The sequence below is a fragment of the Panthera tigris genome, chromosome C2, assembly GCF_018350195.1.
Source record: "Panthera tigris isolate Pti1 chromosome C2, P.tigris_Pti1_mat1.1, whole genome shotgun sequence".
In the NCBI taxonomy this organism is placed as follows: domain Eukaryota; kingdom Metazoa; phylum Chordata; class Mammalia; order Carnivora; family Felidae; genus Panthera; species Panthera tigris.
In genome coordinates this window covers 16,832,249-16,849,609 of record NC_056668.1, presented here as the reverse complement: position 1 = coordinate 16,849,609, position 17,361 = coordinate 16,832,249, and the positions used below count along the sequence as shown (strand labels likewise).

At 36.9% G+C, this 17,361-nt stretch overlaps 1 long non-coding RNA gene across 1 annotated transcript; it reads left to right on the top strand.

Annotated features, from left to right (window-relative positions):
* Window positions 1–761: 761 nt before the first annotated feature.
* On the top strand, window positions 762–16,109 carry LOC122230578. Its single transcript, XR_006207568.1, has 4 exons — window positions 762–1,066; window positions 6,426–6,506; window positions 14,933–15,049; window positions 15,949–16,109. It is a non-coding gene; the product is annotated as an uncharacterized LOC122230578 (long non-coding RNA).
* The last annotated feature ends 1,252 nt before the right edge of the window (window positions 16,110–17,361 follow it).

Genomic DNA, 17,361 nt, shown 5'->3' with positions numbered 1-17,361 from the left:
ACTAACAAAGCCATTCTCCGGGGGGCCTCCTGTTGGTGCGGGAGCCACTCCAAAGCACTATGACTCTACTCTTCCTTGGTCAATGAGGCAGACATGTACAACAAAATGGCTGCTCTCCAAAACCTAGCACCCTGACCCTGGGAGACAGCACCACAGGCTCCTGTCTATGCCCGGCTGGTTTGAACCACTAGTCTTATCCTTGGATGTGATTGGGTGTGCCTGGTTTTACGGGGCAGCAAGAGGCTCTTCCTTGATCCTCCATTGTCAGGTTGAACAGACTGAGGTTGCTGATGTTCAAGACTTTTTGCCCTAAAAGTGGTCATTAAATATAGTTTAACCCAAGACACCCATGTGTGTTAAACTTTGTATAGTTTGCCTGAAATCTGACCAATTAAAGGTTAATTTGGTAATTCTTGCTCCTTTTGAAATGCAAAGACGAGATTGCCAATAACCTTTCTCGTTCAGGATGAATTAATTCAGTCAGAATCCTTTTCCCTCCTGCAGCTGGGTTCCACTTTGCGAAGGGAGTGGGATTTTCTCACCCTTTATACTTCTGAAGAACGAAAATGTGAGGAATGGAGATCTTCCTGTGAGAGAATATTAAGGAATTGAAGTAGACAAAAAAGCAGATTTGGTACAGAAAACTCCCAGATGGGAGGACAGAGTATGTGAGTAGGTGGAATTATGAGGTCACGGAGGGAGTAAGATTCCATAGAGCACAGTGGGGCCGCTTCCCACACTCTCTGGGGGGCTGTAGACAACGGGGGGAGGGGGGGTAACCGAATAAACTCTGCAACCAGACTGCCAGGGAGGAAATATCAGCTCTGCCACTTACTAATTGTCAGACCTCGAGCAAGCTCCCCAACTTCTCTGTGTCTCAGTTGCCTCCTCTGTAGAATGGGACCATTGTGAGGGATTATGTGAACTATTATATATAAAAAGTATCTTGAGGACGATTTGAAAACTCCTGGCTAAGATTCTTCATCAGGTGAACAGAGAGATTTCCTCGAGATCCAGCTTCAGTTATGACCTCTAAGTAGACCAGGAGCTGACAATTCTTGTCATAGTAAGTATTCTTTGAGTAGACATGTGTGTTTTTTTATTTTTTATTTTTTATTTTTTGCATCTATTAGGCAGGTTATACTGTTTTCCACCAGCGTATTACCCTCTGGCTCACGATTTGGTACTGGAGTCGCATTATATTTTCAGAGATGGTTACACATTACCAGCTGTCCTTGGACAACGAAAGGGACCCACATCATTTCCCCACAGCCCTTATTAGAGCAGCAGTATCATTCGTTCCTTGTGAAGGTTTCAGTTTGCTCAACATTGTAAATTCACTGAAACACCTGAGAAAATCCAGTACTGGAACTCAACTGTCAATGTCTTTCTGCCATGAGTGAAATACACACCCCATTGTCATTTCAAGTGGATTCTATTTTTAAAGGAACAGACTGTTGGGAGTAACAGATCTCTTAGGAGCAACTCCAATGAATCCTCTGTAGCTGACAGATTAGATTGCAGGGAGAAGAAAATCACATGAGTTTCATCTCACATGGAACAAAACAAGCCAAGTTCTAGGCCACAGGAAACTAAAACTAGACCTCAATCTCTGATGGATGAATGCCCCTTTTTTTTTTAAATAAACACCTGAAATGAATCCATCTCTGAGAGTTGTCTGATAGAACTTACTAAACAAATCAACTAAGTTAATCATTAAGAGGAAAAAATACCTAGCATTATTATTTAATCATCAAAATAAGTCTTCTACAGTCTAATGCTATGTGTCAAAGCACTGTTGTTTGTGTTTTTATGAGTTTGGTTTCTAAGCTCTTTGAAAGTACACATTCTAGGGCTTTGTAAACAGTCACATTTTCAGAAAGTGTAATCTTTTTTTCTTTTTTGCCGTATATCCAAACACATAAAATTATTATTTATTTCTGTGGTAAGAACACCTTAATGTTTAACCAAGGGACTCTTAAAAGTATAACGAATGAAAAAACCTGGATTTGTTTTAATAAATTGATTTTTACTCAACCTACTTTTCTTGAGTCTTTGACATGACAGCATTCCTTTAGAATTACTTAGCCCAGCTGTGCGGTGGGTGAAGCAAAGGGCACTGTTACCTAATAGGAAAAATCCGTTGTACATACACTAAGGTGTTAGCCCTCTCAAAATTCCTAATGCAGGAAAAGAAAGCAAATGAAAAGAACTTGTCCAAAGGAAGAAACTTGACTTACACTTCTGTTGCAGAGCTGCTTTTAAGAGGCTTGCATGGGAGGCACCAGGGCGCTAGAAATAGTTCTGGATAAAGCATCAGAAGCTCTGGGTTCTAATCTTGATAGTCCAGTGTTAGCCAGGCCATTTGACCTTAATGGACCCCAGATTCCCATCTATAAAATGCGCAGTGTAATATTTGTCTTTCCCACTTTACAGAATTATTGTGAGAATAAAACAGAAAAACAGATGTGTAGTTTCCCCAGAGAAATATATAAAATAGTACAGATATTACTACTGATTCTCCTTGGCCCTTAGGTCAAAAATTCTTCGGGCCACATCTCAGTATCCTTAAAAGGAACAGTTTTTTCTCTGAAGGTTAGAAACCCTGAAATTAATGATTCGTTCTTGGGCATTATATATAAGATGTAACCCAAGTTCCGAGATAATAGAAAAAACAACAGTTATATTTTATCAAAATTTCGGAAGAAATTTATTTTCCCTTCCTCTCTATCCATCCCCATATGATCTTCTCTCAAATAACCTGGATTTGCTATTCTTTCCTCCATTTTAATTTTTCTTCCACGGTTTGTCTAAACCCTGCTATCCCTTCTAAGTCTCAACCAAAATATCTGTAGTGCTATAGGGCTAATATATTTAAATAGTTGCTCTGTTTTTCACTCACATCACAAGAAAGAAAAGGCCCGTGAAATTTGCCTCCATGAATTGCTGTAAAAGTTATGTAGACGGTCACAATTTTAATATTGGAAAAAATACACTTTAGTGGTTGGAATGGGTCTGAATGTCTAAACATTGTCTTTTAATTAAAAATACTAGTGAGGGGCACCTGGGTGGCACAGTTGGTTAAGCATATGACTTTGGTTCAGGTCATGATCTCAAGGTTTCCCTAGTTGGAGGCCTACGTCGGGCTCTATGCTGACAGCTCAGAGCCGGAAGCCTGCTTCAGATTCTGTGTCTCCCTCTCTCTCTGCCTCTCCCCAACTAGCGCTGTCTCTCTCTCTCTCTCTCTCTCGAAAATAAATAAGCATTAAAAAATAAAATTGAAAAGGTACTACCAGTGAACATTATTTTTTAAAATTTGTTTGAGACATCCCAACCCGATGTTTGCACAAACTGCCAGAAAACATTAAGTCAAATAGCTGCTATCTAAGACAGGGATGGGGAGCCTGGTTAACATTTGAAGGTCATCACAGAGACTCTTATAGAAAACGATATGGTCTCAGAAAGGGTGGAGTGGGGTCCTGAGCTCTTCTGTGGCTGGTTTCTATGCCACACAGCGTGTGTGTGTGTGTGTGTGTGTGTGTGTGTGTGTGTAGATATATACACACACATCACATGGCATATATACATACCAATTCAAAGTCTTCTTTAGTTTTTCTTGCTAGAATAGAAATGATGTCAAGACTTTAACATTCTTTAATGTATACAAAAATATTTCTCTTTCCAAATTTAGAAATTCCATAATGGTCTCGCCATTCAATATGATGTCACTGTCCTAAAAGTAAATTGCAAATTTCCAACATCTTCCAAAGTAAACACTTCAGGAAAGTGGTCTTGAAAAATTATTTATATTTTGCCATACATGTGCGCGCGCGCACACACACACACACACACATACACCTTTTAGGAGATTTAAAATTTTTTTTCATAAAATATGTTTGAGTATTGACTACACAAATGGAATTCATACTGACTTGGAAAAAGGTTATATCTAAGTAAGTATTTCTCAGTTCATTCTGTTTAATTCTTATAGTACATAAAAGCCTTTATTTTATATTAAAATGTTTTGAAACATAATTAATTGTTTTTTATAATGCTATAAAATTCCTATTGCTCTGACTACTATACCATCTATGAAATGCAAGGTTGTGCAAGTTGCATCAACTCTCTGTGCTTCCTCTTTCATTGCTTTTCATTTGTTACTTTGTCATAACTTGGTACAAGGATACAGTAAGAGTACCAACCTCATAGCATAGCCGTAAGGATGTCATGAGATACTACATATTAGATGCTTAGAAAAGTTCCACGCACAAAATCTCTTCTCAATAAATGTTGGCTGACATTATTGATTTTAATTCCCCATGAAACCTAGTCAAGTGCACATGGCAAACTTCCCATAAATAGCTCCTGAATAACTTATCAAATCTATACTATGACTATTGTGTACATAAGCTGTTTACATACATACATACATACACACATACATACATGCATGCCTACACACACACATAGGCGTGTGTGTGTGTGTGTGTGTGTGTGTGTGTGTGTGTGTGTAATTTCGGTGGTCGTGGGAAAAGCCCTGGATTAGGTCACTAATAAAAATATAATGAAAAAAGGCAGAAAAAGACATTTGAATCTTACAACTCAGCTAACATGCTTCCGGTTTCTTCTAACACTGTAATTTCATAGCACTTCTCATATTATTCAAATAATCCTTATATATCTTTGAGCATCCTGTTTTCCTTCCTTGGGAAGGTATAGGTGAGCATTCCAGTCACCTCCTGTCATTGAGCACTGAGTGCCATTTTCACCATTCCGTGCTCCTTTCAGCATCATAGGAGCTAGAAGCTTGCAAACTAGATTTCCAAAACTCCCTTGAAAAATGGGAGTTGGCTGGCTTTGGCTTGTGGAGATACTTGGAATAAACCGGAAGTAGGAGGAAGGGAGACATCATGAAGCTTCCAGCTGTGGCAGGTGCGGCAGTTGGGAACAACAGCTTCAGCAACAGTACCAATGGCTCAGGGCCCAGGGCAGGCTGGTGGCCTTCCTCCATGGATGGCGGGACCTTCCTAACCTCTGAGGAAAACTTCTTCTACCCTTTGCTACTCCAGACTTTCTAACGCCTTTCTCACCAAGTCACTACACAAAATGTCTTTCTGTTTGAAAGCTCCAGAATGGGATCGATGAATCCAATTAGACAGTGATTTCCTAATTATACAGGCATTTTAGGAAAAGGATAGACCTTTGCTTTTAACTATATTTATTTGGAAGGGAAAAAAAGGATTAAAAAGCCTTTTAAGTATGAATGGAATTTTTAACCACAGTGGAAAACCAATCAATTGAAGTTTTAAAAGGAAAACTCATTTTCCTTTCAGATATATTTTATTTGATATTAAGATAGAAACGTTAAATGATAACTGTTACTTTTACCCACTGAATATGGTACAAACGTGCTCGACATTGAAATGTTTATTTTAACAATTTATTTTTTTGTACTTCGTTTAAATGGCAACACCTTTTCTCTTCCTGGCCGTCTTTAAAAGTAAATACCCACTTCTCCCTCCTCCATCACCCCAGGCCACTGATTTTTTCCTCTTTCTCTTGTACATTCTTGCCTTTTTCTCTTCTCTGATTTGCACACTCTTTGAATCGACATATTCAATTCACTCCTAACCTGAAAATAGACTCCACAAACCCACGTCCAATCCAAATTCCAATGCCCCTCTCTTCTCCAGTTTCCGCCAGAATGCAAGAAACAGAAACCTAGGCTTCTACAGGAACCTGGGGACAGATGGGCAACATCCACTCATGGGGGCCAATGCAGACTGTACGTAGGATGCCGCCGGAATCACCTGTCTTTCTTCCATATTCGTTCTCCATATTCACTCATCCACCAGATTCCAGAAAGCCTCCCTTTGGATTATGTCTAAAACCGCAACACTCTTTCTATGCCTGCCATCATGGCTCTTGTCTGGGCCTCAGGGTGTCTCTACCACATGACACGGTACTCCTTTAGGCTTTCTCCCAACTGCTGCCTTACTTGGCTCCTACCTGCCCTCCACGTGCAGCAATGCTTATGTTCTAGGAACAGATGTGACTACGTCAGTCCACGTTTCAAAACATTTCATCGCTTTGATCGGGAAACAAAATCAGTTCTGCCTGGAGCAGCTGTAAGAATGGAAATAATGGATACAATAATGGTATCAAATAACAGATTGGATCTGGGAAGGAAAACAAGGATGTTTTAGGGTTTTTTTTATTTTTTTCTTAAACTTTTCTTATCTTGTAATGCTCTCTTTTTGCTCATAGAACTGTTTTGTAAGTGGCAAGAAAGTATGCTTGGTTCTTTGTATCCTTCTGGCTTCTCCTATCTCTCTCACACATTTTATTCCGACTGTCAATACAGTACCCTCTAGCTTGCCTTTAGCAACCTCTGCCTTCTGCTTTATTCTCCATGCTGTGGTCAGAGATGCTGTGGGTAACAACCTCCTGTGCCGCTCTGTATCGAGCACCCAGTCGCTTTGCCGTTGAATGAGCCACACTACCAGGTAGGTCGCTTCCTTACCCTTTTCATGAGAAGAATGAGGCTCAGGAAGTAATCTGCACCCAGCCACACAAGTAGTAAGAGAAAGAGTCTCAACTGTCTCCCCATCAAAACACCTTTAGTAATAACCCCCACTAGGTACAGTATCTCTACAAGTACCTGAACTGCATTTCAACCTGGATTCTCATTATTCCCTTTTACATACTTTACACACCCATGTAAATGAGCTCACTAGTCAGCACGCAGCTGCCCACACATCTCCGTTCTCGAAAGTCAGCAGCCCCGATGCCCTTCCTATGTTCACCTAGAGGAACTTGCTCATATTTTAATAACCACAGATCTGCCTTCTTTATGAAATGTCCCTGATCCTTTCAGAAAGAACTTCTCGCCCCTTTTTCTGAACTCTCATTGATCTATTTTAACCTCTGTCATGAGACTTCCATAGTTTAACTTTTACTGTAAATTTGTATATAAAGTATCTCTCAATAAAATATCAGGGTTGAGAGATGGAAGCAAAGATTTGCCACGTAGGGTGTGTTAGTTTCCTTTGCTGTGTAACACATTACCACAAATATAGCAGGTTAAAACAATTCCCACTTACTGGGGCACCTGGACAGCTCGATCAGTTAAGCATCTGACCTCAGCTCGGGTCATGATCTCACAGTCCGTGGGTTTGAGCCCCTCATCTGGCTCTGTGCCCGGAGTCTGCTTCAGATTCTGTGTCTCTCTCTTTCTCTGTTCTCTCTCTCTCTCTCTCTCTCTCTCTCAAACATTAAAAAATTAAAAAAAAATTCCCACTTACTATCAGACAGTTTCAATGGGTCAGAAATCCAAAAACAGCTTAGTTGGTTCTCTGCTCAGGGTCTCACAGGATGCAGACAAGGTGTCAGCTGGGGTTGACATCTTATCTGTACTCTTTATAACTCACATTGACAGTGGAAGAACTTATTTCTTGTGATTATAGAACTGAAAGCCCTCAGCTCCTAGAGGTCTCCTGCCATTTCCTACCATATGGCCCTATCCTCAACAACTGTTTGCTTCTTCAAGGATAGCAGGAGAGATAAAGTCTCTGACTTCTTTTCTTCCTAATATCTATGTCCTCTTTTAACAAACTCAACTGATTACATCTGGCCCACTCAGAGTGGTCATCCTTTTGATCAACATACAGTCAACTGATTAGGGACCTTAACTGCATGTGCAACATCTCTTCACCTCTGCCATGTAATGTAACCTAATCACAATAATTATATCCCACAATCTTTGTCGTATCTTGATTAGAAACATTACAGACCCACATTTAATAAGAAGGATTATACAAAAGTGTGGGCCATCAGGGTTTATTTTTAGATTTTATCTACCACAAAAGCCTATTTAGCCTGACGCCTTACTAATAAATGGTTTTGAATTATTGGCTAATAACTGCGAAATGTACAAAGTGACCTTATGGTATTTTTTTGTAATAAATTAAAACATTTTATATGTGGCAAACAGAAGCTTTTAGCAGTTGAACCAATTTTTTAAAAATAAGTAAACAATTATTCTTGTAAGCTTAACTGGATTCTATCACTCAAAGTATCCCTTTTTTAAATGAATGGAGAATTATAGCAAAACCAAAAGGATTTCAAAGCAAAGCTGATGCTTAATAAAGGCTCTATTTTGAGCATGATGTGGAATCATTCTTTTTCATCTTCCAGCCTGCACTGCACAGGTGTGAGCAGTAAAACTGACCCCACCCTGTCCTTTTCGTGTGTGTGTTAAGGACGCTACCATCCCTAAGGAATACTATTGCTAGCCATTAAGTGTTATAATTTTTTATCCATGTGAATGCCATTCAATAAAGACTTCTAATTTTGTTTCATACGGGAAAACACTTGATTTCTGAAAAGCTGACGTGTTTTCAAATGGTAAGGTTATTAGTCACAAGCACACCAAGCCAAAGGAGCAACCAAGGGTAGGGTTAGATGCCTGTACAGGTGAGATATTAAAATTGAAACATCGTAAAACATTTGAAAAGAATTCTACTTTTGCTCCCATTCTAACCCAAAGCAGTCTACCTAATCCTCTTGGCTGCCTTTCCAATCGGTCAAATCTCACAGGTCCGTGTAAGCTATGACTATAGAACACAGACCCCTCCAGATCTTGTATTGCTTTGCATTCTGACCTGGCATCCCATTCTTAGCCAGAATTGAAGCTTTCAGTGCCCGAAGGTGACCAGAGTGTCTTTATTGTGGTCTAATGGCATCCAGTTTGAGGAAGTACAGCAAATTTACCAAAATAAAGCCGACTCCTGTATTTGAGAATAGCAGAATCAATTTCTAATGAAGCAAGACAGACCAAAATACATAGAAGTCATAACATTTTAAAAGGTGCTCGGTCTACCTCCCTGCTCTGAGGAATTAAAGGCATCGCTGTCAGGTGTACAGCTGAAAGCCCAATAACCACTACATACCAGTCATGTACAAGACCTTGAGGAGACTTGGGCTCTGAGTCTCACTGAATTTATTTACGAGACCTCCAGATCATTTTAACGAATGGTGTTGAATTAGATCGTGTGGTTAGACTCCTTGACTCTCCATCTTCAGAAACCTGAGGCATTGGGATGCTTAAGACGCGAGTGACTCCTGAAAACTGAGTGTGTTGGCAATTACTGGACTTCAAACGTTCAAAGGAAGTATTTGCCATACACTTGCAAACGTTTATAAAATGGCATTTCATCATTCTTTCTGAATGAAAATTTCTGAAGAAATTTTACCATTTTATTTAACCCCAAACAACTCCAGCTAGTGAAGAGTACGTTGCAGAGGAAATTAGACACATCTTGAGGGTAGTGAAAATTCTCTGTAACTCTACCTTAGACCTTTCACCTCCTAAGCAATGCTAGTCATTTGTGCTGTATCCCACATACACCCATCTCCCTGCCTTTTGGGCACAAGACTTCACTGTGGCTGGACGAGGAGCTGTGACTGCGTCTTGACAATGAACTCGAAGCACAAGTGGTACAGGTCCCTTCTAGGGTGGTAGGAGGCTAAGGGCTCTTTTTCACTTGGGCTTGGCAACCAACAATTGGCAATGGACAACATTTGAGACACTAAAAGGCTAAGATGAGTACAGCCACGCATCCCCAAGCACGCAATGGACATTAGCTTACAGAGGAAATAATCTGGTTTTATAAGCCACTCAAGATATTGAGGTTATTTATTACTGCAGCAAGAGACAAACCAACCAGGCTGGTACAATTATCTACAGAGGAAACTTAAATGCAGTGGTTAGTAATTCTGATAATGATGATGGCTTAGAGAAATATAGACATGAAATCTATGGCATGACTTATACATGCATGAGTCGTAGTAAAAAGAGCCTAAGTTTCCCCCCAAGTATAAATATGTCTGTAAATGTTGTACTAATAAAATTTTGTCTTAGCATGATCAATTGAAACTAAAAATCCAATAAATTGATCAGCAACTTGGGGTTTTTTCCTAATTTTTCTTTATTCTTTCCTACATTAAAAAAAAAGTGGGTGAACATACTGATTTCTAGCACAGATTGAAATGGAACACAACATTTATTTAAACACACTAGACTATATCATATAGTAACAGAAATTGAAATTTTATTAATACTAATATTTTTAGAATAGTATTAGGTATACCAATTCTCATAGAACTATCCCATTAATTGGAGTGCTGTTATAGATTCTAAGTCATTTTTATAGTGATAAAAGATAAAATAAAACTGTAGAGGGGCACCTGGGTGGCTCAGCTGGTTAAGTGTCTGACTTCAGCTCAGGTCATGATCTCGCAGTTAGTGAGTGCAAGCCACACGTCAGGCTCTGTGCTGACAGCTCAGAGTCTGGAGCCTGCTTCGGATTCTGTGTCTCCCTCTCTTTCTGCTCCACCCCTTCTCATGTTCTCTCTCTCAAAAATAAATAAACGTTAAAAAGTTAAAAAAAAAACTGTTGAATAGGCCAAGAAAGATATTTCAATAAGTCACATTACCTTAGCCACTTTGGAAACAAACTTCAATGTCAGTTTTCCTTTTCTTGGTTCATATGAAATTAGGTGTTCTTGAAATTGTAATAAACTAGAATCCATCTCATAACTAAATTTATTATGGAATGATATTTAAAATGTTATTTATGTCAAACATTTTACTATTTTTACTCATATGCATCAGAAAATATTATGTATGCATTTTTCTCCAATGTTCCTGATTTATTGATAGAGCGTTCTGAATGTATATGAAAAGTATATGGATGTATATGAAAATAATAAACTTGTCTTTCAAACTGAAAATCTTGGCAACTTTATTAATAGACTTAAGTTCAAGAGGAGTATATATATACATCATCTCAGATCATGTGAAGTTTTATTCCTGGAATTTTAAAAATCAAAATGATACCACTTAGGTAGTACTATTCAGTAGAACATAAGACAATAATAATATAATGCAAGTGCTTTAAATACTTTTCTATTTATTTTTAGAACACGTTTTGATCTTTTAAGAACTCAACAATCAACTAAAATTTGTTTTGTGATTCCACCCCTCTTTATACATTATAGTATATTTCATAATGTATTTATATTTCATTATCTAAGTATTTAGTGGTCTTTCTGGCATACCAGGAGCTATTCGATAGCAATGACAATGCTATTTTAATTTTTTAATCCCTAGAATCAAGTACTGTTGTAAAACACTTTTTATTTATAAACATTCAATGAAGTTTGTATAAAGGAAAACACTGATGTTTTTTTTTTTTCTAGAATCTTATGACTAAAATATCTGACCTTTCAAAAGAGCATACATACCATGTAAAAATTACCTTACATTGGGAAAATGGGAGAAATTATAATGGTCAGTAATGAGTAGTTTCTGCTCTATTGGTACTTAAAATCTAGCAGGGAAGCAAATTTTAATCATAAGTCTGTGAGTTAATATGATAAGCACTTTAATACAATGGTGTACTTAAAAGTTTGAAATGCAAAGAGAGCAGTTAATTATGTGTAGGTACTAAGCAAAGCCTTTACGAACCAAGGGGTTTTGCACTGAGCTTTGAAGAAATACTTGGGAAAGATTTGAAAGAGAATAGAGTAAAACTTTGGTTTGGGAGCATAATTAACTCTGGAAACATGCTTGTAATCCAAAACACTTGTATATCAAAGTGAACGTCAAGAACCATTGGTTCAGCTGTGATCATGTGATGTTCAACATCACATACTATTCATATTGCAAGATATCACTCATTTATCGAGTTAAAATTTATTAGAAATGTTTTCTTGTCTTGCAGAACACTCACAGACCAAGTTACTCACAATCCAAGGTCTTACTGTATTTAGCTTAGACATAGAGAAGAACATACACGAGGGGATACAGGTGTGGGCACATCAAGTCCCACGGTACTCATTAATAACCCCATAGCTCTAGAGTTTGTTTGTGCTTTTAGGGACTAGAAAATAAAAAAACAAAGAGCAATGATCAATGGAGCTTCAACATCAGTTGGAAGTAGGATTGTGAAGGGCCTTATATTTCATGGTGTAGAAGCATAATTTAACCTGTAGACAGTTCTATATTTTAGGAAGATTATTCCCATGACAGAGTAAGGAAGTCATTGACTGTGGAGAGCCTAGATGCACAAGACACTAACTAGAAAACTGCTAAGTGTTTGGGTGGGAGAAGAGAATCTAAAGTAAGGCAGAGAAAGCAGGAAATAATTGGATGTGTGATTTAATCCTCAGAGATTGGATCAAGGAAAAGAATCAAGAGGAATAGCCCAAATGATCCAAATGGGAAAGTTTGGGCAACTCACTATATCATGAGGAGAAGACATTTTTGACTAAGAATGCCTGTAACTTTTCCACATAAAGTTACATTGTGGAAATCTGGAGATGGTCAAAATAATAAAAAATGAAGAAGACTGAACTGATTAATCTAACAAATGCCATTGTCCCATGAGAGTTGAGATGATATTTTTAAGAGTCTCAAAGGATGTGAAGATATTTTCTAACTGACAATAGTAAACCTAAAGCTCGTTCAAAGACCTAAGTGACTAAAAGATGAAGAGCTGACCACCCTCTTCCCATAATATATTCTCTAGTTTCCTATGCCTCTCATTATTTTGTCATTTTCTGTAAGTTCTCAGATGCTTTGCCACAAATACTGACTACTCCATTGCCACCTGTATTCACAATAAATGTATAATCTCTGATAATTAAATCTTAGTAGAGCTGAATGGGTATGTTGTGGCATTTAATACAATAAGAAAACCTGATAATAAAAAGAAAATAAAAAGTATCAGAAGGGAACTCTTGGAAGACCTTTAAGTACTTAAACTGAAATTTGAACAGAGCTCAGATAAAATGAGCAAGTGCACTGGCCATGAAGTTTGACCTCTGGGTGCTAAGACCAAAAAGTTCTCCTCAACTCAGAGGACCTGTATCATCTATTCACGTGGACAATATTAGAATGTTAACATCTCATTTTCTTGTTTTTCTAAATTGCAAAACTTTATTCTATAAAATTATATTACTAAGATATGCCATATATTTTTCAAAATCTATTGAGGGATAAAAGTGAAAATAATAACAACAATGCTCTGAAGAATGATGAGAAGTCAGTAAAAGAATAATTAAGTAAGATATCCTAGTCATGAATCAAAAACAAAGTAGAACATATTTATGAAGTACTTACTGTATGTTGTTTAGAATGTCATTTACTTGGGCCACAGAAATTAAACAAGACTCTGTGAGATCAATGTTTACTCGAGAGGTTTCATCTCTTCACATCTTAACATCATCTAACATGGAATATCTGTAAGTTTTGGCAGAACTTGCAATCTCCGTGAATTTGTCTTACACATCCAATCTCATTCAAAGACTGTGTTTTTACCTGAAAGAATGTTCAAAAATATTACTGTCATTTGAAAGCACTTCTGTCAGATTAATAAGTGAGGTAATATCTTTCCGTATTCAAATTAAATCTGTAATTTCATAGAATACACATGACATAAACATATTCTTATCATTTGCATTTACTCTGTTAGGGCTAATGTATTTTACTTTATGGAGACAAACATTGTTACATACTATCCACAATTGACTAACTTGGTTATCTATTGGCAAATTTTAAAATAGTGAATGGAAAGCCTATTTCAAAGCATCATTTTTAAAAGAATGAGAATAGTTCAAGATTATATTCTTCATTAATTCTATTTCAATATAATATTTGATATGTAGTTTTGGAGGTTAATCAAAAGAGAACTTCCTCTAATGAGGTAACTTTGAAGAAATTCTGAATTATCACTTTAAGATTGTATATTATATATTCCTTTTTTTCTAAGTTACTGTAATTTTTGGTTGAAAGTTTGTTGTTTTGGTGTGAATGAAAAGATGGTTTCACATAAGAACATGGGATGTCTTTTGCCTATGAAATTATTTTAAAGTAAATTTGCTAATCCAAAGTTGAAAAGTGTATATTAATAATAGTGAAATATGGATTACTGAGAATAACATTATGTTCTGGTATTTGAATTCAGGCTATGCTGATGTACTTTAATACTGAAGTCAGTAATCTCAAATATTTTTTACAGAAAAAAAGCATAGGTGTCTGATTCCATGTAATATTTCAGACAATAGGTAACTAGTCTTAATGTTAATTCATAGCTGAATTCACTGAATTTAATACATCTAGTGAGAGCTAATCTTATAAACACAAAATAAAATATAACACAATTAATTCTCTTATTTATAAACATTCCATGAGTGGCTATTATGTACTAAGACTTTTGCTAACCAATATAGCAATATAGGTAATATTAGGCTTGAAAAAAGTAAATAAAAATGTTTAAAACATTATTTCTACTCTGAGGGCATTTACAAGACATGGGAGAAGAAATTATGAGGTCAAAGTCATGGTGGTAAGAATATATTGTGATGGTAATTGTTATAGTGAGTATCCATGAAAGCCACAAGAAAATTAGTGGTTTGGTAATGGTGAGCTTCCACTTACCAAGCAGAGGGTTATTAATGGTTCTACTTCTGTAGGGAAAAAAATGTTTTAGGATAGTAAAAAGCTACATAATTGTCTTAACTTGGCTTCTTTAGAATCTGCAGAAGGAACAGGGCACAGGTATTTCACTTAAGTATTCTTAGAAGCAGAAATAAAGGAATGGAGAAAGTAAACAGGGAAGGGAGAAAAGCCGACAAAGGGTGAACTGTCAAATTGGTCACCACTGTTGGCAAATGGAATCGATCCTGCTACTGACCCTTTGAGGAACTCTGTAGAACATACCTCAGAACTGGTCTCCTAAAGAATGAGGAGGATGGGTTTTTATTTCTTGATTTTTGGTCTCACACTAGTTGAGTTTTGTTCCCAGAGGTTCTAACTTTCTAGCATTTCCTGGCTGTGCTTATTTGCAAACTGAGCAGTCTTTTTCAGCTTCCAAACATGTGGCATTACACTCGCTGCAAGGAGATGGTTGAAAAATTTAATGCAGATAAACAAAATGGCTTCAACGAAACTGGTGGACCAAGGGAGTGTGGCCCCGGGTACCAGGTGAGGTCTGTTACTATAATCCAGGTTAATGATTGCATTTATGTGGTCGTTAAGAGTCATTTCAGGTGTTTCTCTATGAAATAAATAAAATTCTTAAAAGTTTGAATGATAAACTAAGTTTTTAACATTTTGTGTGTATATATATATATACATATATATACATATATATATATATATATGTGTATATATTTGTATAATTTTGACCCTATGCGATCTACATTATAAAGTCAAAACTCAATCAATAAAGGAGTAATAATCCAATAACAAATACATTTTTGAAACACAACAGTCAAAAGCATCTCTAGTCTAGAGTTGTAGAGTGCATTATAGAGTGTGAAATAAAGGGGAAAGAGGGAAACATAATGGTAAAGAATATATCATTAAATATACATTAAAATTTTTGGACACACTAAAATGTGGCCCCTCCCTCCAAAATCAACAGAGTGGTTTTAAAATATAAGGAGGCAGGGGGCTTGCATTATCAGTTGGGAATGTGGGGAGGGTGGCCAGAGAAAGATTGGATCTCCCTGTGTTGAGGTCAGGGTTAGGGGGATTTCAACTATTCAAGAAACTGAAAGCAGAAATTTGAATTCAGGCCCTATCCCTTTGCACCAATCTTCCCAAGAAAGCACTGACTTGCCTAGGGAGGAAATACCCCTGAAATGGAAGAACCATACCATCATATATGTAATCCCTATAACATAATTAAGTAGATTAAATTTACTTTGAACTTAGTCATATTAGCAGTTCTTAATTTCAGTTGACTCTCTGTCTTCAAAATATCACTTATTTGGTTTGAAATTTCTTCACAAATGAAAATATAATTCTATGATTAAATTTATGTGCTCACCGCACACAAATGTGAATGAGCCACAAATAAAGTATAATTGGTTACCTAGATCCACCTTCTCCAGATGTGAAATGGTGAAGAGTCCAAGGAATCCTAAGATTTCATCAAAAAGGAAGATTCAGAAAGAAGAGGTTACAAAGCAAAGACTACCATTAAATCTTTTAAATGTTTGACTAAAGTTGACTCTAGAGTCATTAACGGATGATCTGAACCAAGAAATTCATCTGGTAGTTGATAAAAGGAGAAACTCCAAGAAAAAAGATTTCAAGCTCATTCATGTGAGTATAGCTCAGACCAACACTGGAGCCCCAAACCCATGTTTCTCAACAGTATTTTGCCTTCAGTTTAACAAGGAGTACTAGACATCTTTCTGGGTGCATAAATTATCCACCCTGCCATCACTCACTCCAGCAGTTTCTGCTAACTGTTCTCTATTAGTTAAATAAAATGACAGGATTTTTCCAAATTTTTATTATTTAAGTATAGTTGACATAAAATGTTTAAAATGGTAAGTTTAGGGGCACCTGGGTGGCTCAGTTGGTTAAGCATCTGACTTCAGCTCAGGTCATGATCTCATGGTTTGTGAGTTCAAGCCCTGTGTCAGGCTCTGTGCTGACAGCTGGAAGCCTGGAGTCTGTTTCGGATTCTGTCTCGCTCTCTCTCTCTCTCTCTCTCTCTCTGTCCCTCCCCTGTGCATGCTGTGTCTGTCTCTCCCTCAAAAATAATAAGCATTAAAAAAGTTTCATACAATAAAATGGTAAGTTTATTTCTAATAATACTTTGATTTATATATTACCTTTTTAATTTTTTTTTTTTTAATTCCAGTTAGTTAACATACAGTGTAATATTAGCTTTGGGTATACAATATAGTGATTCCATACTTCCATACATCACCTGGACTCATCACAAGGACACTCCTTAATCCCCATCACATATTTAACCCATCTCCCCACCCACCTCACCTCTGGTCACCATCAGTTTGTTCTCTATAGTTAAGAGTCAGTTTCTTGGTTTGCCTCTCTCTCTCTTTTTTCACCCTTTGTTAACTTGTTTTGTTTCTTAAATTTCACATAAGAGTGAAATCATATGGTATTTGTCTTTCCCTGACTATTTCACTTAGCATAATACTCTCCTGTTCCCTCCATGTCCTTGCAAATGGGCAAGATTTCATTCTTTTTCATGGCTGAGTAATATTCCATTATATATATATATATATATATATATATATATATATATATATATATTCTTTATCCATTCATCAGTCAATGGACACTTGAGTTAGTTGCATAATTTGGCTATTGTATATAGTGCTGCTATAAACATAAGAGTGCATTTACCTTCATTTCTTATGTGATTTCAAATAGAACTGATATCTCTGCAAATTATTGTAAAGGATTCTTTTCCTGATTTTTTGAATGGTGTATAATAAGTGAACAGCAGATAGAGACTAGAACCAACACTG